The 27858-nt window shown below is 38.2% G+C and overlaps 1 protein-coding gene and 1 pseudogene across 2 annotated transcripts in view; one reads left to right on the top strand and one right to left on the bottom strand.

Moving 5' to 3' along the window:
• The window catches only part of DYM (dymeclin), a 391990-nt gene that overhangs the window by 253567 nt on the left and 110565 nt on the right, over positions 1–27858 (bottom strand). The window lies entirely within an intron of this gene.
• On the top strand, positions 1478–1828 carry LOC138097712 (mitochondrial import inner membrane translocase subunit TIM14 pseudogene; annotated as a pseudogene).

Below are 27858 nucleotides of genomic sequence, written 5' to 3' on the forward strand. Positions count from 1 at the left end.
AGGGGTTTTCCCTACTTTCGTCTGTTTAAGCCTGAATTTTGCAATAAGGAGCTCATTATGTGCTATCAAGTTCCAAAACACTACTGTTTGGTTAGTGATCTTTTTTAAAAATTTGAGATTATTATAGATGCATATGCTCTCATTAAAAAAAAAAAAAGAACCTTTCAACCAATTTCCTCTAATGGTAACATCTTATAAATTTATAGTATAATATCACAATCAGGATCTGACACTGATACCATCAAAATACAGAATAACTGCATCACCAGTGAGAAACATTTGCATGGGAAAAATATCTGAAGATCACCTAACTTCGTTGAAGTTAATTTCTTTTAAGGGTCACATACCAGACACAGAGGAAACATACTGTCACCAAGTATGTACTTATCACCTGGGCACTTACATACACTCATCTCATCATTTAGTAAGGTACTGGTATGGACCAGTCGAAGTGCAAGAAACTAGATCAGACACTAATGAACCCAAAGACAATGAGACCCTATCCATGAAGTTTATAGTCAAAAGGAGAAACAAATATAGAAAAGAAAAGCAAATAAACTGTCATGAGTTTATGGGGAGACAAAGGATGACCCTGGAAGAAAAAATATTTCAGAAATCAGTGAAGAGAACTGACACTGGTTTACAGACATTTCAAGTTTACAAATAACCAAAGAAGGCATTCTACTTTCTTCCATTTTTAAAATTTTTTCTTTCATTTCTTTCTCATACTTTTTTGCTTTAAAAAATTCCTCAAGGTCCAAATCAGACTCATCTGTTCTAATAATGCAAAAAATAACTGCTTTTATAGTACTCTGATTACAATTCTCTTCAGTACTGTACTTATGAAAGTCTGGTTTTGACCATACTTACATATGTAAGATAAATCATTCAACATCTGAGTAATCCAAATCTATGCTCCAACAACATTGTTGAAGAAGCCGAAGTTGACCGGTTCTATGAAGACCTACAACATCTTCTAGAACTAATATCAAAAAAAGATGATGTTTTCATCACAGGGGACTGGAATGCAAAAATTGGAAGCCAAGAGACAGCTGGAATTAACAGGCAAGTTTGGCCTTGGTGTACAAAATGAAGCAGGCTAACAGAGTCTTGTCATTAGAAAATGCTGGTCATAGAAAATATCCTTTTCCAACAACCCAAGAGATGACTCTACACATAGACATCACCAGACGGTCAATAACAAAATCAGACTAATCATGTTCTTTGCAGCCAAAGATGTAAAAGTCTATACAGTTAGCAAAAACAAGACCTGGAGGGGACTGTGGCTCAGATCATGAGCTCCTTATTACAACATTCAGGCTTATACTGCAAAAAGCAGGGAAAAGTCCTAGGGCGCCCTTGCCTAGGTGGTTTGTCAGTGCTGGTGGTGGCCGAATCGCTTTGTGAGAGAGGCATAAACTTGGTGGGCTGGGATGAACCACGCTCCTGGTGGAGGCACGGGAACCGAGCAGGTGCCATGGCCAATACAGTGGTAGCAGCTGGACTGACCACTGCTGCTGCAGGATTTGCAGGTCGTTATGCTTCGCAAGCCAGGAAGCATATGGAGCCTCAAGTAAAACAAGTTTTTCAAAGTCTACCAAACTCTGCCTTCAGTGGTGGCTATTACAGAGGTGGGTTTGAACCCCAAATGACAAAACGGGAAGCAACATTAATACTAGGTGTAAGCCCCACTGCCAATAAAGCCAAAATAAGAGATGCTCATCGACGAATTATGCTTTTAAATCACCCAGACAAGGGAGGATCTCCTTATATAGCAGCCAAAATCAATGAAGCTAAAGATTTACTAGAAGGTCAAACTAAAAAATGAAGTAAATGTATGATGACTTCAAGTTCTTATTCTCTTATGCGTACCAGCTTTTTATAATAAAATGCCTCAAACCTACAGATTTTAGAAGTTATTTAGCACAAGCTAAATCAAAGCCTTGGTATAAATGTTTAAATTTTAGGATTTTAAATCAGATCATAGATTAGTGTTGTTCACTACTCATTTGACAAATAATTTGGTACCTATTTCAAGACAAAGTGAACTGTCTCTGCCCTAAAGGAATCCCCAATCTAACGGAAGACTGATAATTAAAATGTGATAAATACGATGATATTAGCACAGGTTTAGTAGGGACTCATCTCACTGGGAAGGAAGGCTCTTCAAGGTATGGAGGACTCCCTAGTCACTTAGAACCCTGAATTTTAAAGTGAGTTTAGCCACAACGTTAACCCAAGAAATTGATGTATGTATTTACCTCTTTGTCAGTGATAAATCTGAATTGTTTCAGATTTCATACATTAAAAACTGTAAAAGCATGATAAAAAAAAAAAGTAGGGAAAACCACTAGGTCATTCAGGTACGACCTAAATCAAATCCCTTATGATTATACAGTAGAGGTGACTAATAGATTCAGGGATTAGGTCTGGTAGATAGAGTGCATGAAGAACCATGTACAGGTGTCTGTAACACTGTACAAGAAGCAGTGACCAAAGCCATTCCAAAGAAAAAGAAATGCAAGAAGGCAAAACAATTGTCTGAGTAGGCTTTACAAACAACTATGAAAAGAAGAGAAGCAGAAGGCAAGGGAGAAAGGGAAAGACATACCTAACTGGATGCAGAGTTCCAGAGAACAGCAAGGAGACACAAGAAGGTCTTTTTAAATGAACAAGGCAAAGACAAAGAGGAAAACAACACAATGGAAAAGACTACGGATCTCTTCAAGAAAACTGGAGGTATCAAGGGAACATTTCATGAAGAATGGTCATGATAAAGGACAGAAATGGTAAGATCCTAAAAGAAGCAGAAGAGATTAATAAGAGGTGGCAAGAATGCACAAAACTAAACAAAAAAGTCATAATGACATGGATAACTATGATGGTGTGGTTGCTCACCTAGAGCTGGACATCTTGGAATGTAAAGTCAAGTGGGCCTTAGGGAGTATTGCTAGGAACAAAGCTAGTGGACAGTGGACATGCTGGAATTTCAACTGAGCTATTTAAAATCCTAAATGATGATGCTGTTAAAGTGCTACTTTATGCAGCAAACTGTAGCAAATTCAGAAAACTCAGCAGGCCACAGAACCGGAAAAGGTCAGTTTTCATACTAATCCCAAAGATCCTCAATGCCAAAGAATGTTCCAACTACCATGTTGTTGTTCTTCAGTCACTAAGTCACCTCGGACTCTTTGCAACCCCATGAACTGCAACACTTCAGACTTCTCTGTCTTTCACTGTCTCCCTGAGTTTACTCAAAGTCAAATCCATTGAGTCAATGATGCCATCCAACCATCTCATCCTCTGTCGCCCCTTCTCCTCCCGCCTTCAATCTTTCCCAGCATCAAGGTCTCTTCCAATGAGTCAGCTCTTCACATCAGGTAGCCAGTATTGGAGCTTCAGCTTCAGCATCAGTCCTTCCAATGGACATTCAGGGTTGATTTCCTTTAGGATTGATTGGTTTGATCTTCTTGCTGTCCAAGGGACTGCCAAGAGTCTCCTCCAGCACCACAGTTCAAAAGCATCAGTTCTTTGGTGATCAGCCTTCTTTATGGTCCAACTCTCACATCCATACATGACTACTGGAAAAACCAGAGCTTTGACTAAGTGGACCTTTGTTGGCAAAGTGATCTCTCTGCTTTTTAATACACTGTCTAGGTTTGTCACAGCTCTTCTTCCAAGGAGCAAGTGTCTCAATTTCATGGCTGCAGCCACCATCTGCATTGATTTTAGAGTCCAAGTAAATGAAATCCGACACTGTATCCACATTTTCCCCATCTATTTGCCATGAAGTGATAGGACCAGATGCCATGATCTTAGCTTTCTGAATGTTGAGTTTTAGGCCAGCTTTTTCATTCTCCTCTTTCACTTTTGTCAAAAGGCTCTTTAGTTCCTCTTCACTTTCTGCCATTGAAGTGGTATCACCTGCACAACTAAGATTGTTGATATTTCTCCCAGCAATCTTATTCCAGCTTGTGATTCATCCAGCCTGGCATTTTGCATGATGTACTCTGCATATAAGTTAAATAAGCTGGATGACAATATACAGCCTTGACGTATTCCTTTCCCAATTTTGAATCAGTCATGACATTGTTCCATGTCTGGTTCTAACTGTTGCTTCTTGTCCTGCATACAAGTTTATGTATGTCAAGGCTGTATATTGTCACCCTGCTTATTTAACTTCTTTGCAGAGTACATGTCTCTTAAGAGTTTTCCCTGTCCTTCACTATCTCCCAGAGTTTGCTCAAATTCATGTCTACTGAGTCAGTGATGCTATCTAACCATCTCATCTTCTGCTCCCCTCTTCTCCTTTTGCCTTCAATCTTTCCCAGCATCAGAGTCTTTTCCAATAAGCCAGCTCTTCACATCAGTTTCACTAAAATGGAAGAAAGTAAAGAGGAACTAAAGAGCTTCTTGATGAGGGTGAAAGAGGAGAGTGAAATAGCTGACTAGATACTCAACATTCAAAAAACTAAGATCATGGCAACTGGTCCCATCACTTCATGGCAAACAGAAGTGGGGAAAAGTAGAAACAGAGACAGATTTCATTTTCTTGGGCTCCAAAATCATTGCGGACTGTGACTGCAGCCATGAAATTAAAAGAAGCTTGCTCCCTGGAAGGAAAGCTATGAGAAACCTAGATAGCATATAAAAAGCAAAGATATCACTTTGCTCACATAGGTCTATATAGTCAAAGCTATGGTTTTTCCACGAGTCATAAAAGGATGTGAGAGTTGGACCATAAAGGCTGAGTGCGGAAGAACCAATGCTTTTGCACTGTGATGCTAGAGAAAACTCTTCTGAGTCCCTTAGACTGTAAGGAGATCAAACCAGTCAATCCAAAAGGAAATCAACCCTGACTATTCATAGAAAGGACTGAAGCTGAAACTCCAATACCTTGGCCACCTGATGCAAAGAAACAACTCACTGGAAAAGATCCTGATGCTGAGAAAGACTGAAGGCAAAGGAGAAGGGGACAACATAGGATGAGATAGTTAGATAGCATCACTGACTCAGAGGTCATGAATTTGAGCAAACTCCAGGAGACAGGGAAGGACACATGAGCCTGGCATGCTCACATGACTTAGCAACTGAACATCACTGGACAATTTATGTAACTTACGCACAAGCCTTCTTGTGGTCTCCTTGATGGAAAAGAGCTACATCTTTTTCATGTTTTATATTCCTTAGAGGGCTTCAACTTATGAACTTAATTTGCTCCTTTACTTCAACTTTACTTTCTTTAGTATTTCAGTTACTTACCAAAGGTTATTTTTACAGTGTATAAGACAGAACTTATATTTTAAAAGTATATAAACAAAAGGGATTTTATATTTGGTATTTAAAGGGAAAGCATGCTATTTTTAAATGTCTAAATATAGGTCTCAAAAATTGGCTTTAGTCCTACATTTCAAATTATAATACTTTAACTGTGAGGAGGATACTAGGAAACAGCTATTTTCAGACACCAGAGGCAGGACTGTAAATGGACCCCATTTTTAAGAAGGGAAATTAAGTAATGTGCATCACAAGCATTAGCAGTGTGCAGATTATTTGGCCTAACAAGTCCAACTCTACCGTTTATTCTAAAGAATGAATACAGGGACTTCCCTGGAGGTCCACTGGTTAAGAATACACGTTCCAGTGAGTGGAACAAGGCTTCTATCCCTGGCTGCGGAACTAAGATCCCACATGCTGCGGAGCCCCTAAGCCCGCACACCACAATTCGAGAGCTTGAGTGCTCTAAAGCACATGTGCTGCAGCAAGCTAAGCCCACGCCACAACTAGAGAAAGCCTGTGTGCCACACAAAGACTGAACACAGCCAAAAAAAAAAAAAAAAAGAATGAATACAAAGATCAAATAGAGAGCTAGCCATCTTAAAGCTCAACGAAAACATATATACTTAAATATTAAATACGAAGGAACTGGCTGAATTAATTGTGACATATTCATCAACACAAGAGAAAACCAAGCCTGTGGTTAGAAAGCCAGGCGTATCACTCAGAATGTCAACAAAATTAACATTTTCCCAGTAGACTGTCACCTAGTTTTTAATATCTAAACTTCCTAGAACATGTCACTCAGTTTAATCCTTTTCAACTAGTGTTTATAAAATAATCTTTTATATTTATACCTCCAAAACTCAAAACATTAAAAAAAAATAATGTATTGGGGGGGAGGGAATTAAATTTCATTACAAAGGTAATTGGTATGACAGAATCACTGACATTTTGAAACTGAACTGAGTGCTAAAAAAAAAATAAAGAAGACGAATGTCTCAGATGTTATTGATAACTAAGAGGGCATCTCAGTGTCATGCCCTGTGAGAGACATTCTCCACCACTGGGCACATATACTAAATGTGTTTTCTAAGACCTTTCACAATGAGCCCTTGATTTTGCTAAGTGTTATACAGTAAGAGGCAAAAGCTGAAAAGGTTGTAAACAAGAAAGAGGAAAAAAAATGACTAAACAGAAGAGAAAAAATTATTATTTAAGTCATTACTTTGATCAGGAAGCCATGTTTTAAGCATTTTATATAAAAACACACTAGTTTGTTAAACACTGGCATTTAGTGTACTTTTAAAAATCGGTTGAATATTTTGAGTTATTATATATACAGTTTTTAAAATTTAAAATAATGGTACATATGTTCTAGATTAGTATTTTTGGCAGAATCTCTGATTTTCATGAATTGATTAATGATATTAAGTGGTAGATACCTGCAATGCTTAACTATTTTGGAGAGCCAGTTGTTATGGTTTGACTACAAAGGAACACAGGGAGACTTTTTAAGACGATGGAAATGTTCAATATCTTATGGTTATGCTGCTGCTAAGTCACTTCAGTCGTGTCCGACTCTGTGCGACCCCATAGACGGCAGCCCATCAGGCTCCCCCGTCCCTGGGATTCTCCAGGCAAGAACACTGGAGTGGGTTGCCATTTCCTTCTCCAATGCATAAAAATGAAAGTGAAGTCGCTCAGTCGTGCCCGACTCTCAGTGACCCCGTGGACTGCAGCCCACCAGGCTCCTCTGTCCATGGGATTTTCCAGGCAAGAGTACTAGAGTGGGGTGCCATTGCCTTCTCATGGTGGTTAGTATATGACTATATGTATTCATTAAACTAACAGAAGGTAAATTTTACTGTATATAAATTATATCTCAATAAACACAACTCCATCCTTTCCTTCTCCAAAAACATGTTGTGCATGGATATGGAACAAAGTGATCTCTCATATACTCTAGTGAGAGTGTAATAGGTGAAAATAATTTGGAAAACTGTTTAATTGTACCCACTATAGGTGAATGGTGCACAGCTAGGACCCAGCAATTTGCCTAATTATTATATTCAATAAAATGCTTACATATGTGCAAAGACATGTACAAAGATGTACACAGCATTATTTTAACAGGCAGAAGTTGGAAATAATCAAATACTTATTACAGTATGAAAGAGAAATACAATATGAGATAGTCTTAAGATGGACTAATACAAAAATGATCAAACTATGCCTCATGAAAAAACATAAATGAATTTTACAAATCAAAGAAGACAGAAAAGAATACATATGATAGTCATAGCATATGATTCCATCAATATAAAGTTCAAAATTAATCTATGGTGCTACAAGTCACAGCAGCGGTTTCCCCTGCAGCTGAGAGAGGAGAGCTATTAGGAGAGGAGTTTCCGGGGTGCTGGGGATACTGGTCCTGACTGGTAATTACATGTATGTTCATTCATTTTTGATAATGAACTGAACTATATACTAATTTTACATTTTTCTATATGTTAAACTTAAAATGCATCCCGCTAAAAAAACACAGTAGGCATTCCCTTTTGTAAGATAAGTATAAGTATATACCATAACGCTTAGAGTGGTTACCTCTGATTACTGGTACTAAATGTGACTTGCTTTTCTGATTACAATGTTTTGATTTCTAAAATAATGTAGTAAAAGAAACCATGAAATTTGAAAAAGTTTACATGATATCTTTAGAACAGTATTTTTTAAAAGAAATATACTAAAATATTAGTTTATTGATGAAAACATACCCTATTTATTAAAGGGCCCACCCAGTCCTCAAGTATCTCTCTTTCTATGTAATCAGCCTATATTAAGGAAACTTTCATTAGCAATTCTTTTTTTCATTTTAAAATGAATATAAAACAGCAACATACACAATCTTGAACTACAGCCAATCATACTATAGTGCTAGGAAAGGGGAAAGGGTGGTGAGAAGGTCACTAAGATTTTCACTTTTTTACATATGTTCACATTTAAAGCACTCTTAAAATATCTGGTGACTGTTAGTTCCTAAAACAGTTCTGAGTCAAATTCAATTTTCCTAACACAAAACAACATGATATTACTACCCCCAGCCTGTCTCCCAAAAGGAATGCTTTGACCATCTCAGAAAAGAGAAAAAAACACACCATAAAAGAACAGAGGAAAATGTTTTAGAAACTCATAGCACACTAAAACATTTTATCTACCTTTGTAGTTTGAAATCTGTCAGAATCTCTGATTTGTAATCCAGCATAATATAAGCCATATGAAACTTTAAAAGTCTTACTCTTTTAAGAGTAGAAAATAGAACTATTAAAGAAAAATTGAAAAAAAAATCTGCTGAAATAATTCAGTATTTATGAAGATAACACCTGTTTTCAAAAAGGAAAAACAATGAAAGGTAACAGAATTCATTTGTTTAAGTAAAACTCGAGAATCACACCTCTAAATAAACATTTATGAGAACCTAAGATGAGCCAGGTGGGAATCCTAAAGTGTAGACAATGAAAGGAAACACAATGAATAAGAAACCTAGTGTCCTCTGAGCTAAATCCTATCTCATATTCCCATGCAAATAACTATGATCCAGGAAATAAGAAAGGGGCATTGTGCCTGTGTGCTCAGAGAACAGACAGTCCTTCCTTGAACAGGCCCGTATCTGGTTCCCCAGTAACTTCATTCCATCTGTCCCAGGGCTGGCCTCTAAAGCAGAGTTTCCCCATACTGATGAAGTGAGAGATGGTTAAGATTTTTAAGTTTTTAAAAATCTTCAGAGTTATGTACATTAGAAATATATAAACTAGGATATCAATCACACAATTTTCAAGGACTTTACCATTTACTATAAGGATAGAGTAAATAATGTGCTTAAATTTTTGAAAAAGTGAAGTAAGTAAATTGGAATTCAATCTGTACTCAGATAAGACAAAGTCATGGTGGTTGCATGGATGTGGGTGAAGTTGGGAGAAATATTCCTGTAGGGAAACAGGACAAGCCCTCATATCACAGTTCTAAGCATCTGGCAGTGTATAGTTTCACAAGAGTTCCCCTCTTTCAACCAAAAAAGCCCTGGTCCCAAAATATTTTTCAATGATACATGGTCTGTAACCCCTCAACACCCTGGCCACCCTTCCATCTACTGGCAGTGAGGCATCTCCAACAAAACATAAAATATAGGTATGTGTGTTAGTGATGGAAGAGAAACAGTAAGTACCTTTCAACCAAATACAACCATTCACTCCTCCTTCAGCTGAATGTACTACATCCAACAGTACTGTTTGTCACCCATGTTAAAATTATAGGTCCTTATCAGGGCTATAAATTTCATTGTTAACTACAAACGCCTTCTGTCTCTTACACACGGCTGTACTACTGCATGCCCTTGGCTGGCATGACTGTCTTCCCTGCCAACTGTAGGATGCTTGAGATGAATGTCTCCCTTCTACACTGTGGTTTCTCTGCACCCTGACAATGTAGTTTGTTATATTACACCAAGTAGGAAAATGAGTAATTGTTAATTTTTCATTTTTGTAGACTGAATTTACCTTTACTGTAAAAACATTTGTATGAAATTATTTTCTCCAAATAAAGATCAAGATTAAAGTGTGAATTATGCAAGAGATTTTGTCCGAAACTATATTAATAAGTTTACTAACTTAAACAGTATTAATAACCAAAAAGAATCAATTTGGAATCCACAAATAAATTTCTAATAATAAAATCCTCTGGGAGTTGGTGATGGACAGGGAAGCCTGGCGTGCTGCAGTCTATGGGGTCTCAAAGAGTCGGACACAACTGAGTGACTGGACTGAAATTAGCATCCAACTTTGCCTTGTGAAAGAGTAAATATAAACCAAAAGACTATAATAAAGTATGTAGAACAGATTTATTCCCACCTCAGTAACAATCATTTTTTCCATATAGGTCTCCAGCTGTTACTTCTCTGGGCATTAAAACTGAGAGTCTATGAGTAACTATTACTCTTTGGTTGAAAGTGACATTCAAGAAAAGATGAGAAGTATTTCTTCCAAAATTTTGACTATTTTAAAATGAATCTTTAAATGCCTTAAAGGCAGCAACAGCTGCTTTTAAAGCTTAGAAGGGACTAGGAAACTAGAATCTATGAAATGAGAGGACTTTCATAAATAGCTGAAAAACAGAAAACCAAATGAATAAACCCAAAAAGTTCCCAAGACCTAAATGATCCCCAAATGAAAGCTGGAGGTAGCAAATACAAATAAGAGTGAACACTATAGATCATATGGTCTGAAAGTACTCATGAGACTGAAGAAATATCCCTAGAACATTCAATACAATCCAGTTAGCAGTCCATAAACACATACTAACATGAGTAGTCTCCAGAGTGGGTAAGGAGAGAAAATATCAGAACTTCATGTTTCATCTAAGAAATATGAAGACACTAAGCCTTAGTACACATGCCCTGAGTGGGATTTTTGCAGCGTAAGGAGACTTACTGAGATCTAGTGTGCTTGATTATACGTCTAGTTTAACTAAACTGACTCGTGTACAAATCTATTTTAATAATAATGGAACCAGGGAGTTCTCTGGTGGTCCAGTGGTTAGGACTTAGCACTTTCACTGCCCAGGGAACTAAGATTCCACAAACCTTGCAGCATGGCCAAAAAAAAAAAAATTTTTTAATGCAATTCTAAAACTGTTTTAGACTTTCCCATAGCTCTCTCCCCATCACCTCCAGAACTCACATATTTCATCAGAAAAAATCCTCAATATTTTCAAGCTCAACCTCTTTGCCCCTGATCTAACAGAAACCTGGGTATCCCCCAAGGACAGCTCTTTCTCTGGAGCCTTTGTAAGTGGGGATGTGCTTTTCTCTCCCCACAACCCACGTACCACAGAGAACCATTACAGCTTCCAAACCATTTCTCCTGACATCCCAGGTGCTCTGAAATATCCCATCAGACCACATAACTCATCAACAATTCTTCCTGCAGTCATCTATAGATAGCGTTGTCACTCCTGCTTTTTTCCTTAGCTGAGCGCCTGGTTCACTGTCTGCCCCTCCACACTGTCCAGTCCTCATTTTAAAATTCCCTCATGGTCCAGTGGCTAAGACTTCACCTTCCAATAATGGGGGTGTGGGTTTGATCCCCGGTCAGGGAGCTAGGATCCCACATGCCCTGCAGCCAAAAAAACACACCATAAAACAGAAGCAATATTGTAACAAATTCAAAAAGGACTTTAAAAATGGTCCATAACAAAAAAATCTTTAATAAAAATACCAACACACTCACAGTTAAGCCAATATGGTTGTCAAGGCCTTGATCTGCTTGTTTGCTTTCTCTAACCTACCCCAACTACCCACTCCCATGGTCATGCCCTAGTTGCACATTCTCTTTGCTAATGACTGTACTACCACCCCAATTCTGAATTCATATACTCCACTCTGAATGCCACCTCCCAGATTTCCAGGACATCTCCTCTGATATCCAATTCCAACAATGTCTGACCTGGTCAGCCCTCTCTACCCCCTCTGTCTTTGTCCACCACCAACCCCATGTCTTCACTCCTTCCTAACCCAGTTCGGACTCGGGGGACCAGACTAGGATCACTCCCTCGCAGACTCCTTCCCGACTCCCTCACACTCCTGCTTTCCTCCATTGTATCTGCCGAGCAGAACCCCAGCCTTGACTCAATCCAATTCTCCACCAACTCCACGTTCCAAAGCGGCTATACACAACTGAAGAACAACAATATGACCATTCCAATTGCGTTTAAGTTCCTCCCTGTGGATTTCAAGTGGGCTGTCAGCTCTGTCCAGCAATCCTATTACGTTTCTTTGGTGTCCATTTCTTTAACTCTTCTACAGCTCTCATTTTGTAAACTTCCAAAACCAACCCCCAAACTTCATGCTCAACTGACTTTCAATAGAGTCTATCAGATAACTACCCTGTATTTCCATTTTAAAATCCACAAACACATCTGTGTCAGTGTGTACATACTCTGCCTTCACTCCTGTTTAAAGGAATAAGAATTTTTCCATCTCTACTAAAATGTAAGTTCTATAAGTGCAAGCATTTAGTAATATTTATAGAACTGAAATGGATCATTCCTATCACAGTATATAAACATGTTGTGCCATTTTCCCAACCAAAAATAAACAAAAAAACTTCTGTAAAACCCATGCCCCCTTTCAGTTGCTGCCTTGTTTTTCTTCACATTCTCTGACTCCCATTCTCCTCTCAACCCACCCTAACTAGTTTTCCACCAAAGTGATTCTTGACAAAGTACCAATAAGTTCCATCTTACTACATTTCAACAGTCAATTCTAAGGCTTCACCTTAATCAACCTCTCACTTAACTATGGATAAAGTTTATTGCACCTATGTTATATTTCAAACATTAGAAAACTTCCGTGAAAGGATTTCACAGATGAGACAATAGGAAAGAGAATGAGTGAACTGGAAGATAATCTGAAGAAATTACTCAGAATTCAGAAAGACAACTGAAATTCTAAGAGAGATTAAGGATATGAAGACTTTGAAGACATGAGAGAAATATTAGAAGTAAAAAGAACAACAGAGGAATCCCTTAGTGGTCCCATGGTTAGTACTCTGGACTTGCACTACCAGGGCCCAAGTTCAATCCCTGGTCAGAGCACTACGATCCCACAAACCATGCAGTGCAGCCCCCCAAAAAAGAATAGCAGAGACAGAAAAATAACAAAACAGCAGATCACAAAAGCTACCAGAAAGTAGAAATTCAATGCCCTCCATCACTCCCTAAGGTCACAAAACTGGCAGGCTTAAATCTAAGTTTCAGGCTTTTTTACAGTGTTATCACATAACTGACAGAAGAGAGGAAGAAAAATCCAGTCGGCTAAGAAATTCCACTAGACTCAAACCATACACATGTTATTCCTCCAACAGGTAGGCTAAACGTTCTGGAGATCATCCATGATGTGCCAGAAATAAGCAAGGTCAGAAAACAAACATGATATTTTTTCCTGGACCATTAACTTTACACTAAGATTTTTAGAAAGTTAATTAAAGTCACTGGACTGTCGTGTAATCCCATCTTAATAGTAATAAATGTAGATATGATTACTTAAGTAGAACGTAAGTGTACATTAATTTATAAAACATGAAACCTGAACACTGTCAAGTGGTTCCTGACAAACTCCTGGATCTTGAAGGCTATTATTCATTTGCCTCAGCTGTTACAGGCTGCCTGAGAAAGCACTGTTAATGGCTCTAACAGTTTTCTCCATAATGCATAAATTACTATGGTTGACAGAATTCAACAACAAAAAAAGATTACTTACATAATTCACTGTCTTGTTGTTTCTTTTACTCTGAACGCAAATGCTGTATTTTGTGAAGAGTGTAACAAAAATGCTGGGGAACTGAAGATAAGCTGGTATGCGGAGAGGGAGAAGTACTAGGTTCTATTCTATCTCATCACACTTTTCTGGTCTCTGTGTGACTCTTCTGATAACTCCTACAAATAATCTGTCCTAGAAAGCTAGTTTATTACATTACCTTGTCTCATACACCATACATGGTCAACCAAGTATAAGTCAGGATTAGGGAAAGTTACAAGTAACAGACCTCTATTAATTATGGCCTCAACAGAAGTCCAAAAGTAGGTGTAGCAGAGCTAGCACACTACTCCATGATATTCCAGAGCCGGTTCCTTTTCTCCTGTGTTCCACTGTGTACTATCTCCACTTCTACATTTACTCAGGATACAATGTGGCTAATCCAGCTCCAGCCATTATATTTTCATTCAAGTCAACAGATAAGAGATGGTGACACCCACTTCCTTTAAGAACTCTTATCTGCATGTCTGCCTATACCACTGCTCCTTACCTTGCCTTGGCTGAACTACAGACCACATACATACACGGTTTCAAAGAGGCCTAGAAATATGATCTATTCTTGGCATCCATGTAGTCAGATAAGATGGGAGGAGACCAATCAGCAGTCATTATCATGCCACATTTGAATATCTTTTGAAGCGTCCCCAAAATATATCCTCCTACTTAAGATGATGGAACAGCTAATTGGCTTTTGGGCTTCCCTGGTGGCGCAGAGGTTAAAGCGTCTGCCTGTAATGTGGGAGACCTGGGTTTGATCCCTGGGTTGGGAAGATCCCCTGGGGAAGGAAATGGCAACCCACTCCAGTATTCTTGCCTGGAGAATCCATGGACGGAGGAGCTTGGTGGGCTACAGTCCATGGGTCGCAAAGAGTCAGACATGACTGAATGGTTTGATATATACCCTGTCTTTTGAGTCCTTTCTTTACCCTCACTCAGGGAAACTGTGCCCAGATAAACCAGTGACCTCCATTAGCAACACGAGAACTGGCACAAGTATTGGGACCCTGACATCTTCCCTTTGAATACTAGCAACCGGATACCTCAAAACATGTGCTATTAATCATACAGCCAAAAGAAGGAAGTAATTTTAGCTGCTTTACAGCAAAAATTTGCCTGCTCTCCTGATTTGACCAAGTCAGGAAATGAAATTAATAAAAGTAACAGCTTGAATTTAAACTGCACCTTTATTAGGACTCAAACTTTTCAAGTATATAGTAATTTTATTTTCATAACCTTAATGACAAGATAAACAATATTTGCATATTTTAATACCTATTTTAATATCTAGTTTGTTATATGTATAAAAATATACCTCTATACAAGGACAAGGAAAAGAATGAAAAAAATGGAAATAACTGATTAATTATAGTGGGAGAATTATAGCTAATCTTATTCTTTAAAATTTTCATAACTTTGAGTGCCCCTGTGCCATAATGCTTAAGACTATGAACACACATATGTTTCTCACATTCACAGAGCATACAGTGTGGAGAAAGATAGCCACACATGATATCTACGAGCTGTGTGACTTGATGAAAATTATATAACCTCTGCAAAATAAGTATCACAGATCTGGACATCTAGTATCTTTTTGCTCTCATTTCCACACACTCTCCCCATCTATGATCTGTAATACAGGGGGCTAGAAACCTGTGAACTCTATTTTCCAAACTTCTCTGCCTGCTGGCTTCAGTCAGAGCAGACAATAGAAGACACCGGGTCGGGGGAGAAGGGGTGAGAAATCCAAAGCAGTGAAAGCACGGGGGATTAACCCCTGGACCGACAGACAATTCTTGGCAAAACTATTTTACTTTTAGAAATATCTGTGGAACAATTTATACTTTGGAATAATTACGACTGAAATAAAACCTTTCTTAAAGCTAATATCTGTTCATCTGTGTACACTTTGTAGAATAAACTGAGGGTTAGAAACTAACTTCAAAGAGGCATAGGAAGTATTATTAGAATGAATTTTGAAAAGACAAGTTTACAATTTTTCAACATTTACCCCTTAATCTGCAGCACCGGAAGCCACAGAGACTATAACACCGGTCAGACTGAAAATGCACGGTCTATCACCTTGTGACATGCGGAAGAAAATGCACGGTCTATCACTTGTGACATGCGGAATTGCAAAATTAGCTCCAATTCGGCTTGCTTTTGCACCGCTCGGGCTTCCCTGGTAGCTCAGCTGGTGAAGAATCTGCCTGCGATGTGGGAGACCTGGGTTCGATCCCTGGGTTGGCAAAATTCCCTGGAGAAGGGAAAGGATACCCACTCCAGTATTCTGTCCTAGAGAATTCCATGGACTATACAGTCCATGGGGTTGCAAAGAGTCTGACATGACTGGGTGACTTTCACTTTCACTTTGCACCACTCAAATGGCCTGAAAAATGGTACTGCTAACTAGCAAGGTTTTCAAACTGAAGTTACGGTTAAAGATGCTAAGATCCTGGATCTGTGATTCTCTTCCCTTTTTATAACCTATAAAGGGCGGGGGGGGGAATTTTCTTAATTTTCTAAGCGGAAAAGCTAAAGGAACATGAAACATGTAAGATAAAAATATGTAATGTGTTTGGAAAACTAGAGGAATTGATACAGGTGGGGCTGGGGAAGATGAGCCAGGCAAACTATAGCTAGTATTTATTATCAGTATTTACCATGTTCTAGACATATATTCACTACTTGTCATATGTTATTTATATGTAACAAAAGCCCACAGGTAAAGATATTCTAAGTCCTACTTTTAAAAAGATTTTTATTTATTTATTTATTTTTGGCTGTGCTGGGTCTTCCTTGCTGCACAGACTTTTCTCTAGTTGTGGCAAGCAAGGGCCTACTCTTCACTGCAGTGCATGGGATTCTTACCACGGTGGCCTCTCTTGTTGCAGAGGACGGGCTCTAGGGAGCGGGGGCTTCAGCAGTTGTGGCTCCTGGGCTCTAGAGCACAGGTTCAGTAGTTGCAGCATGTGGGTTTAGCTGCTCCACGGCATGTGGGCTCTTCCCTGATGAGGGATAGAACCTGTGTCTCCTGCATTGGCAGGGAGATTCTTTACCACTGAGCCACCAGGGAAGTCCTAAGTTCCACCTTTAAAACCAGAAAATTAGGATTCAGAGAAGTTAAATAAGTAACAAAACCGGAGCCCAGTTTCCAGATCAGACCTATCTGATGCCAAAAGCTATCCGTGCTCTGGTGAGGATGGCTAACCACTGCTCTCTCCCTCCTTTCTTTTGTTTAGCCTCTGTCAAGTATGGGACCCCCATGGCCTTGCAGAATTGATTCCGGAGGCTGCTGGCCAACACGATGAATGGTACCTCCCTCTCTCTCTCCACCACTGCATCCAATTGGATTTAATGGGTCTTCAAGGATCACAGTCTGGCAAAGTACAAGAGAAAAATGAAGAGGCATTTATCAAATCCTGAAAGGAATCATGATTCCATTTTCACCAATGGGAAAGGACTTGAAGAAGATACAAAACTGTCACAAGGTTATAGAGCTAATTAGCTGGCAGTAAGGGTGTGAGTCCAGGTCTGGCCAGACAACCATATTCTTTAAAAACTTAGCTAGAAATTCTGGAAGGATTAGAAGTTAGGAGATAACTTTTTAATGGACAAACTGAAATTTACAACACTAGTCCACAAGCTGAAATTTACAACACTAATCCATCATCCACGACTAAGGTCCGTCTAGTCAAGGCTATGGTTTTTCCAGTGGTCATGTATGGATGTGAAAGTTGGACTGTGAAGAAGGCTGAGCGCCGAAGAATTGATGCTTTTGAACTGCGGTGTTGGAGAAGACTCTTGAGAGTCCCTTGGACTGCGAGATCCAACCAGTCCATTCTGAAGATCAACCCTGGGATTTCTTTGGAAGGAATGATGCTAAAGCTGAAGCTCCAGTACTTTGGCCACCTCATGCAAAGAGTTGACTCATTGGAAAAGACTCTGATGCTGGGAGGGACTGGGGGCAGGAGGAGAAGGGGACGACTGAGGATGAGATGGCTGGATGGCATCACTGACTCGATGGACATGAGTCTGAGTGAACTCCGGGAGATGGTGATGGACAGGGAGGTCTGGTGTGCTGCGATTCATGGGGTCGCAAAGAGCTGGACACGACTGAGGGACTGAACTGAACTGAACTGACTGAATCCAACATCACAGTGATTCTATTTTTTCCCAAACATTTTATTATAAAGATGGTTAAACATCCAGAAAAGTTGAAGGAATTATATATATACTAAAATTATATATATACTAAAAACCTATATCCTAACCATCTAGATTTTATATCAACATTTTGCTTTATTTAAGATAACATCCCTATCCATCTATGCATCCCCATATTCCCCATCAATGTAGCTTATTTTATGCATTTCAAAGTAAGGTGCAGAAACATTTTAAGAGGGAAGTTTTTGAATCCTAACTCTAGACTTTATATTATTATTTATTCATGTAAAAATGGTCTCAAAATTATACCAACTATAATTTATGGGGGTTTTTACTACCATTCACAAATTCTCTCAGCAAGTTATCTTGAATAAATCTAATCTTTTTATTTACTCCAAACGTCCACGCTGAAATCAATGTAAATTTTAAAGCAGCTCCTTAATGAAAGTTGTACTCACTGACTGTGATAGAATTTAACAGTTTTAAGGCAAATCTGCTCTAATTGCTTCATTTTTCAAATAAGATTTACATTCCCCAAAATTAGAATTCTGTGACTTTAGTATTCTTATGTTTAAAGTATCGTTAATATGTTAAATTCCACAATAAAATAAATTATGTTAGCAGATTCTCAAAAACAGATTAAGTCACTGATGTCAAATAAGTAACACTGACAGCAAGTCTTAGAAATTTATTCCTAAGATTTCATTTGAAATTGATTGCATTATTCTGATTTCCTCCTGGTGAATATGAATGAACTGATTCCCAAACTATCTGTAGGATAAAAGAAGCTTCAGTCCTCCCTTCAAATCAGTGAAGAACAAAATGAGAACAGAGGGCTGGCATACTGACTTTTCAACACCATCTCTAGAAACTGGTTTAGGAGTGATTTCCAGCAAATTACAAGGATAAAAGATAACAAGTCAATACTATTATTTTGACATTTTCAATGAATATCATTTAATAAAAATTTTTTAAAACTCTTAAATCTGAAATAATACTTTAAAATTTTTACTCATTAATTTGTTGGCTGTGCTTGGTCTTCATTGCTGCAAAACAGCTTTTTTTAGTTGTGGCAAGTGGGGGCTATGTTTTGTTTCAGGGTGCAGGCTCAGTAGTTGTGGTGCAGGGGCTTAGCTGCCCCACATCATGTGGAATCGTTTCAGACCCAAGGTTGAACCCGTGTCCCCTGAACTGCCAGGCAGATTCTTAACCACTGGACTATCAAACAAGTCCCTAAAATAATACTTTTTTCAGAGAGCAATTAAAAGTAAAGTAACTTATATTATGACTCTACAACAAAATATGATGTTTGTGTCACAGATACTAATCTAAATGCTCACTGTAGCCCTGCAAGGAACCATTAGAAGGAAACAGAATCTGAAATTAACTATGTTTTATAAGCCACAAAATGAGTTCACTCCTGAAAATAAACAAGTAGAAAGAAAAAGTCACTCTTTCACCTGGTATATAAAGACCTATCAGATATCAGATCATTCCAAATAAAAATGAATCTAGAATATAATTATTATTTATAAACCACTTTCTTTTTTGAAAGTTCAAAGTGCTTTAATTAGAATGTTTTCACAACTATGCCTGTTTCTGAGTGTCACATACTTTTTCTCTTACTGTAGTTTTTCTTTCTCTCAATGAGTCAGCCCAGAAGAAGCCAAAACTGAAGACAAAAACAATCGTCACATAAAATAAATTACAACTACTACACACCATACCTATCATAAGGAATTCAGTAACTTTTTTTCAATAACAATTGAGGGAGATAAATTTTAATCTTCAAATCTTTATTAATTTCTAGTATAGCATTTGCCTAAACAAATAATCACTACTTTGGCATTATAGTTTGGCTGGGACAGCCAGCACAGCAAGCAAAGGAAAAAAAAACATTTTTGATGGCTCATTCAAATGGAAAAGCCATATATCAGAAGTTATTGTGTAAAACCTCAGTACTTATGATGGAAAGCAGTTTGGCAGAACACATTTAACTAGGCTTGGCTCTTTAAAACATTAAATACTCAGTTATAATCACATCACAGCTTTGTCTTAAAATGAAAAAATACACAAGAAATTTCAAAGTCAACTCTTCCTTTGCTTCATCCTTTTTTTAGGTATTAGAGGCTACTTAGAAGCCTGAAAATATATTAAAAGACAAGATCAAAGGATAGAATCAAAAGAAAAACAATAAATGTTATAACTTATTTTTTCTTCTCACAATATAAACTTTCAACCTAACTCTTTTAGTGATTATCTTTAGTCTCTACTATAAATGTATATACCAAATAACAGATATTTTCATAATTTACATTAAAAATCTTAGTAAATCATTGAAATGTCACTGAATTTTTTCTAAACAGAAGTTATCTTTCAAATATAACTATGTAATACTTGCTACTAATAGTGGCCATTTATTGTGTACCTACTGGGTAACAGGCTCTTGTCTACACATTGGCTCATCTGATGACCTCAGAGGCCCTACAAAGGAAAGAGTTATCCTCATTTTACCTTGAAGAATTTGAGTCACTGAGAGGTTAAATAGCCCAGGAACATCTAGTTAGTAAATGGCAAGACCAGCATTCAGTTTTAGGTCTACTACCAACAGCCAAATACTTGTGCTTCTTCCATGATACCAAATTATCAAAATCTAAAGCCAAAATCCCTCCAAAGGACATAATATGGGGTGGCCTCCAAAATCAGATCCATCCATCCTGGCTGAGCGTGTGCCACCAGGAAAGACTCTGAGTTAGAATGACTGGCCAAAGACCACCCGGAAACTAATCCCATCACCATAAAACCCGAGACTGTGAGCCACACAGCAGAGCAGTTCTCCTGGGTTTCCTTACCCTACTGCTCTCCAACAGGGTGCCCTTTTCCAATAAAATCTCTTGCTCTGTCAGCACATGTGTCTCCTCGGACAATTCATTTCTGAGTGTTAGACAAGGGCCCAGTTTCGGGCCCTGGAAGGGGTCCCTCTTCCTGCAACAAATGGCGACTCTGGCGGGGACTCTTCTTCGCCAAGACTGACATCCTGACCACTCGGGGTACTCAGGGGCCAGCTTGCCTGCCAATGGACCAGACAGAGTGGCCGCAACTGGGACCCTTTTGTCCCTGGTCTCCTCCTGACGCAGACAACTGGCCAGAGTGCCCCGACTGATAAGGAACAAGAGACTTTATTGACCGCTCTCCCCTTCCCTCTCTCTTTCCTCTCCTTAACCCTTCCTATCCTTCCCTGTTTTTCTAGTCCCCAGTCCTGGACGCAGGAATCTGGTGGAAGGGCCCTCAGCCTGAGCTGAGGATTGGAGACTGATCACCTCTTCTTGGCAGAGAACTCGTATTCTGGTTCTGATTTCTCGTAGGGCTGAGTTCCAGTCCTCCCTTCTCTGGCAGCCCAGGGAAAAGTCCCATAACGCCTGGATATCTGTAGGTGGCAGGAGACGTCTGTAAGGCCACCCCTTTCGCTCCCCCTCTCCTGCCTCCTCCCCTTTCTTCTTTCAACCTGGCTTCATTTCCTCCCTTGAAATCTTTGATGTTACACTATAGCAGGTTTTCTGCAATGTGGGAGACCTGGGTTCGATCCCTGGGTCAGGAAGATCGCCTGGAGAAGGAAATGGCAACCCACTGCAGTGTTCTTGCCTGGAGAATCCCATGGACAGAGGAGCTTGGTGGGCTACAGTCCATGGGTCGCAAAGAGTCGGACACGACTGAGTGACTTCACTTTCACTTTCCAAAATCAGAAAAGAAAATAATTTGTTTCAATCACAGGATTATTATTGGAAAATCTCCTTATGCATTCTGTAATGCCACTTCTGTTTTGTTTGTTTGTTTTTAAACATATTAGTGAGGTTTGAATGGGCTGTGGGTGATCTACTTTGGCCACCAACCCTCAGCACTACCACTATACAGTTTGTGGTTTAAAATAAAGAATGACTGGAGCTAAAAGGTACCTTAGCTATCAAAAAACATAAGGGACTAGCAGCCTCCAAAACCGAGAATTTCAGTGAGAATTTCTTCATGACCTACTTAATACCTACTACTGACTCAATGTTTTGAGTCCTCCCCACCAAATTCATATATTGAGCCCTAATCCTAATATGGTGGTAATAAGAGGTGGGGCTTTTGGAAAGTGATTAGGTTTAGCTGAGGTCATCAGGGTGGAGCCCCCAGGATTGTATTTGTGACCTTGTAGGAGGAAGAAGAGACATCAGTGAAGAAATACCATGCGAAGATACTGTGCAACCAGTCAAGAAGAGAGCTTTCCCCAAGAACCAAATCAGACAGGACCTTGATCTTAGACTTTCCACCCTCTAAAACTGTTGAGAAATAAATATCTGCTGTTCAAGCCACACAGTCTATGGTATTTTGTTACAGCAGTCAGTTAGTTCAGTCGCTCAGTCATGCCCGACTCTTTGTGATCCCATGGGACTGCAGCGCACCAGGCTTCCCTGTCCATCACCAACTCCCAGAACTTGCTCAAACTCATGTCCATTGAGTCGGTGATCTGACAAAATGTTACCACCATATACCCTGCTCCGTCACATAACAAGTCACACAGGTAGAAGTCTTCATTCACATGTTTTGTAAAACATCTCTAACAGTATAAGGTGGTTTGCTTATAGATTAAAGTAAGCATCAAGAATCAATTGTCTTACCAACTAACTAAGATATCTTGGACTAGTTGAACATTTGAAATATTTATTACAATTCAGGGTGGGTCAGCATTTTTTCTTTACTAAAATTTTTGGCTAATTTTATAAACAAAATATTAAAAAGAAAATATAATCTTATGAAAAACTAGTGAGAAAAACTAGTACCACAGTGACTGTTGTCAAGGCAAGTTCATTTAGGAAGCAAGGAGAAATCTCTTGTGGGCAATATCTATTTAACAATCAGATTTTCCTTTCTGACTGTCATTAGCCAAATTTTGCACCACATAAAATGAAAAGTGAGTTGGAGAATGAGCAAAAGTATGACTGGTATATTCAGTTTGGTCAGTATTTCAAAACATTTTTTACCTAAATTTTAAGGCTTGAGCAGACAAAAAAGATAAAATAGTCTCTCAGATTTTTTAATTGTCTTATATAAATTTGTTAAGAGACTTTCCAGTCACTTATGTCATCTGTTTAATATATTTTCTTTTAAATTATTTTTATTTTGATTAGCAAGAAACTGCAGAGTTTTGGTACATATAATAAGAGTCATTTACCTGAGGAGGGATGTTGTATAGTTTTAAAATTGGTTTTATATACAGTATCTCACTTACTCTTCACAATAACAATAACCTAATACAAAAACCCTTATTTTTCAGCTTTATAACTAGAATAATGAGATACAAAGAGTTAAAGAACTTGTCTAAGGACCATGCTAAGCTGGGGCTCCATCCCAAATAACCCAATTCTCCATATCAAATTCTGGAAATCCACTCTTATCCACAAGGACTTTCAGGAATGAGAGAAGAGAAAGAGCAACTGAGAGGTCTCTGTGGTGCAATCCAAACAGAGGAGATACAAGAAGAAAGGGGCCTCATCTGAACTCACAAAAGGCCTGCTCAGCACTTCCTGCCACTGGAGGACCACAAGGTCCAGTTTCATACAGATCCTTGTGCATCAGTCCTAAGTCAGGGAAAACTGTAGGAATCCACTTTAACTCTAAAAGTCTGCTATCTGGGAAAACCACACTACTTACTGCCCTCACAGCAAATCTTCACTGGGAACCCAGGAAATGAGATCTCGTCTACGTAGAACAGTCACAAAATCCCTAGTTATATTAATACTCTCTGTTATTTTACACGTGCCACCTACATAAACACTCTGCTTTCCACACTGTAATTAGAATGTATCAATCCTCTCAATATGATGTCTAGCACCTAACTCTGAATAAAGCAGGAAGCCCCCAAATATTAATATTTTTCTAATGACAATCCAGGGCTCAAATTAGAGTAAATCTTATGCATTGGCTGGAGCTATGGATGACATTACACTAACAAAATTATATCTGAGATAGATACACTGAAAGGTCTGTACCTGTATTATAAAATCTGAAGGGGGACAGGACATAAAAGTTACATATGGAAAATACTTAGATAATAAAATTAATAATGAAGCCATTAACAACTGAATGCTATCTGCCAAAACAGTTAATGGGCAGTTACTCTAGATGAATAAGAAAATACAGTGTCCAGAATCAGGGAATTTGGAGTTCCAACTTATTTCATGCTGTAGTACCGTACTGTCAGACTTAACCAATCCTAATAAATTAGACCATATCAGCTACAGAGAGCAAGAAGAGAAAGCAAGGTAATACAAAAGGAGAGGGTCAGTTAAACCCATTAGAGATGCCTCAAAACAACACATTCCCCAGTGGTTAATAGTATTGACTCAATTATCTGCCATGATGGGCTCCCAGCAGAACAAATTCAGGCACTAGAAAGGGACCAGAGTGTAATTTTGTACTCCAAAACTATGAATAAAAGTTTGTCAGCATGTATTATAGATATTACCAGATAAAGTAACATATTAATATATAATTCACTCTGACCACTTCCAGAAAAATAAATAAATCACATTTGACATATATATGAAAATTATTTTTTTAAACAAAGAACAAAATTTGTTTTTTCAGTTTTCTAACCTTATTGAGGTTTTCAATGGCTTAAGTCATAGATCTCTCCTGGTAAATGTCACTGGACTTAAAAATATGTGGGTTACTTTCAAGTATCTTTTGTTATTGATTTTCAACTTAATTCCACAGTGATAAGAGAATAGACTCTGTATGATTTTGATACCTTTAGACCATGAGATTTTTGCATCTTGTTTATGTCCCTGCATATAATCCAGTGTCTCCTAGTTTATAATCGATGGGAACTTAAATAGACTTTGTATCCTACTGCTGTGTGAAAATTGTATTTGTGTGTATTAGTCGGTCTGTCATGTCCGACTCTTTGCAACCCCATGGACTGCAGTCTACAAGGCTCCTCGGTCCATAAAATTCTCCAGGAAAGAATACTGGAGTAGATAGTCATTCCCTTCTCCAGCGGATTGTCCTGACCCAGGGATCAAACCCAGGTCTTCTGCATTGCAAGCAGATTCTTTACCATCTGAGCCAGGTGCTTTTCAGATCTACTATATTCTTATACTTTTCTGCATATTCATTCTATTAACTTTTAGGAGTTTGATATGAAAACTCCAATTAAAAATCTTAACTTATCTACTGAAAATAACTGTAATATAGAATGGAACTATATGTAACTTCGTTCTGTATTTTCCAAGCCTCCTATAAATGTGTTATCAAACTTTCATAATTTAAAAAACAAAAAGAGAAAAAAAGAACAGAATTTATAGAAGTTAATTTTCATTACTCTCATTTACTTCAATAAACTTACTAGTGGTAATCAAACATCATCCAAGCACTTACTAACAAGACCAATACCTCTGGACCAATAGTTAAACAGAAAGAAGGGCATACATACTAACCAAAGCAATCTACAGACTTCATGCGATCCCTATCAAATTACCCATGACATCTTCCACTGAACTGGAGCAAATAATCCTAAAAATTTATGTGGAACCACAAAAGACAGAATTGCCTAAGCAATCCTGAGGAAAAGAACACAAAAAGCTGGAGGCATAACACATTCAGACTTCAGATAACACTACAAAGCTATGGTAATCAACACAGCATGATATTGGCACAGAAACAAAAGTATGAATGAGAGCCCAGAAATAAACCCACACACCTATAGTCAACTAATCTTCGATGAAGGAGACAAGATGGAAAAAAGACAGTCTCTTCAGCAAGTGATGGTGGACATGTGGATAGTCACATGTAAACCAATGAAGTCAGAACACTCCCTCAGATCATATACAAAAATAAACCCAAAATGGCTTTAAGACTTGAATATAATCCAACACACCATAAACCCCCCAGAAGAAAACACAGGCAAAACATTCTCTGACGTAAATCTTACAAATGTTTTCTTTGGTCAGTCTCCCAAGGCAAAAGAAATAAAAATAAAAATAAACAAATGGGATCTAATCAAACTTAAAAGCTTTTGCATAGCAAAGGAAAGCATAAACAAAACAAAAGACTGGGAGAAAATATTTGCAAATAATGTGACTGACAAGGGCTTAACTTCCACAATATACAAACAGCTCATACAACTCAAAAAAAAAAAAACCCAATAAAAACCGAATCAAAAATAAGCAGAAGAACTAACAGGCATTTCTCCAAAGAAGACATTCAGATGACCAACAGGCAGAAAAGATGGTCAACATCACTAATTACAGAAATGTAAAGCAAAACTAAAATGAATCATCAACTCAAACCAGTCAGAATAGCCTTCACCAAAAAGTCTACGAACAGATTCTGGAGAGGGTGTGGAGAAAAAAGAACCTTCTACACTGCTGGTGGAATGTAAATTAGTATAGCCACTACAGTGAATAGTATGGAGGTTCCACAGAAGACTAAAAATAGAGCTACTATAAGATTCTGCATCCCACTCCTGGGCTTTGACACACGCACGCATGCACACACACACACGTAGGTCTACCCTGGTGGCTAACGTGCACACACGCACGCGCGCGCGCACACACACACACGTAGGGCTACCTGGTGGCTCACACGATAAATAATCTGCCTCTGGGTTCAATCCCTAGGTTGAGAAGATCCCCTGGAGAAAGGATTGCCTACCCACTCCAGTATTCTTGCCTGGAGAATTCCACAGACAGAGAAGCCTGGCAGGCTACAGTCCATAGCGTCACAAAGAGTTGGACATGACTGAACGACGAACACTTTCACTTTCATATATATATACATACACAAACAAACACAAAACAGAATATTACTCAGCCATAAAAAATGAATGAACTGATGCCACTTCTAGCAACATGGATGGACCTAAGAGATTACCACACTATGTGAAGTAAGACAGAAGAAGACAAGTATCATATGAAATAGCTTATTTGTGAAATCTAAACAAACAAAAAAATGATACAAATGAACTTATTTATGAAACAAAAGGAGACTCACAGATACAGAAAACAAACTCATGGTTACCAAAGGGGATGGGGAGATAAATTAAGAGTTTAGGATTAACATATACAAACTATATGTAAATAGGTAAAAAACAAGAACCTTCTGTTATGTAGCACAGGAAACTATACTCAATTATCTTTTAATATATTGTGGAATATATATGTGTGTATATATATGGATAACTGAATCACTTCGCTGTACATTTGAAACTAACAACACTATAAAATAACTATACTTCAATTTTTTAAGTCTTAAAAAATAGAGACATCCCCTTTAAAAAAAAAAACACATTCAAGTATTTACGGGTAAAGGGCCATGATGCATATAATTTATCTTCAAATAGTTAAAAGAAAAAAACTTGTGTGTGTACGTGTGTGCAGAATAGAGGGTGGAGAGGAAAACAAATACAAAATAAATCAGATTAAAATGTCAACAATAAATCAGTCTGGTTAAAGGTATATACTGATAATTTGGAGAGGTTATTTTTGGAATTATTATATATATATGTGTGTGAGCTTATTTTCAAAGAAAGCTTTTTAAAAGTGGGGATAAAAGCAAAATGGTGATAAGTCTTAAAGATGGGTTATGCATAGTCTGCACATCTTTGAAATTTTCCACAATAAAATGTTAAAAAAAGAAAATACTAAACAACAAGGAGGTAAAATCATGTATGTAAATTTGATGCTTTCAAACTGTGGCTAGAGAAGACTCTTCAGAGTGCCTTTGACTGCAGGGTATCAAACCAGTCAATCCTAAAGGAAAATCAATCTCAAATATTCATTGGAAGGAGTGATGCTGAAGCTCCAATACTTTGGCCACTTGATGCAAAGAACTTACTCACTGAAAAAGACCCTGATGCTGGGAAAGACAGAAGGCAGGAGGAGAAGGGGACCAAAGAGGATACGATGGTTGAATGGCATCACCGACTCAATGGACATGAGTTTGAGTAAACTCCAGGAGACAGTGAAGGACAGCAAAGCCTGGTGTGCTGCAGTCTACAGTGTCAC

Source organism: Capricornis sumatraensis, chromosome 21, assembly GCF_032405125.1.
Source record: "Capricornis sumatraensis isolate serow.1 chromosome 21, serow.2, whole genome shotgun sequence".
In the NCBI taxonomy this organism is placed as follows: domain Eukaryota; kingdom Metazoa; phylum Chordata; class Mammalia; order Artiodactyla; family Bovidae; genus Capricornis; species Capricornis sumatraensis.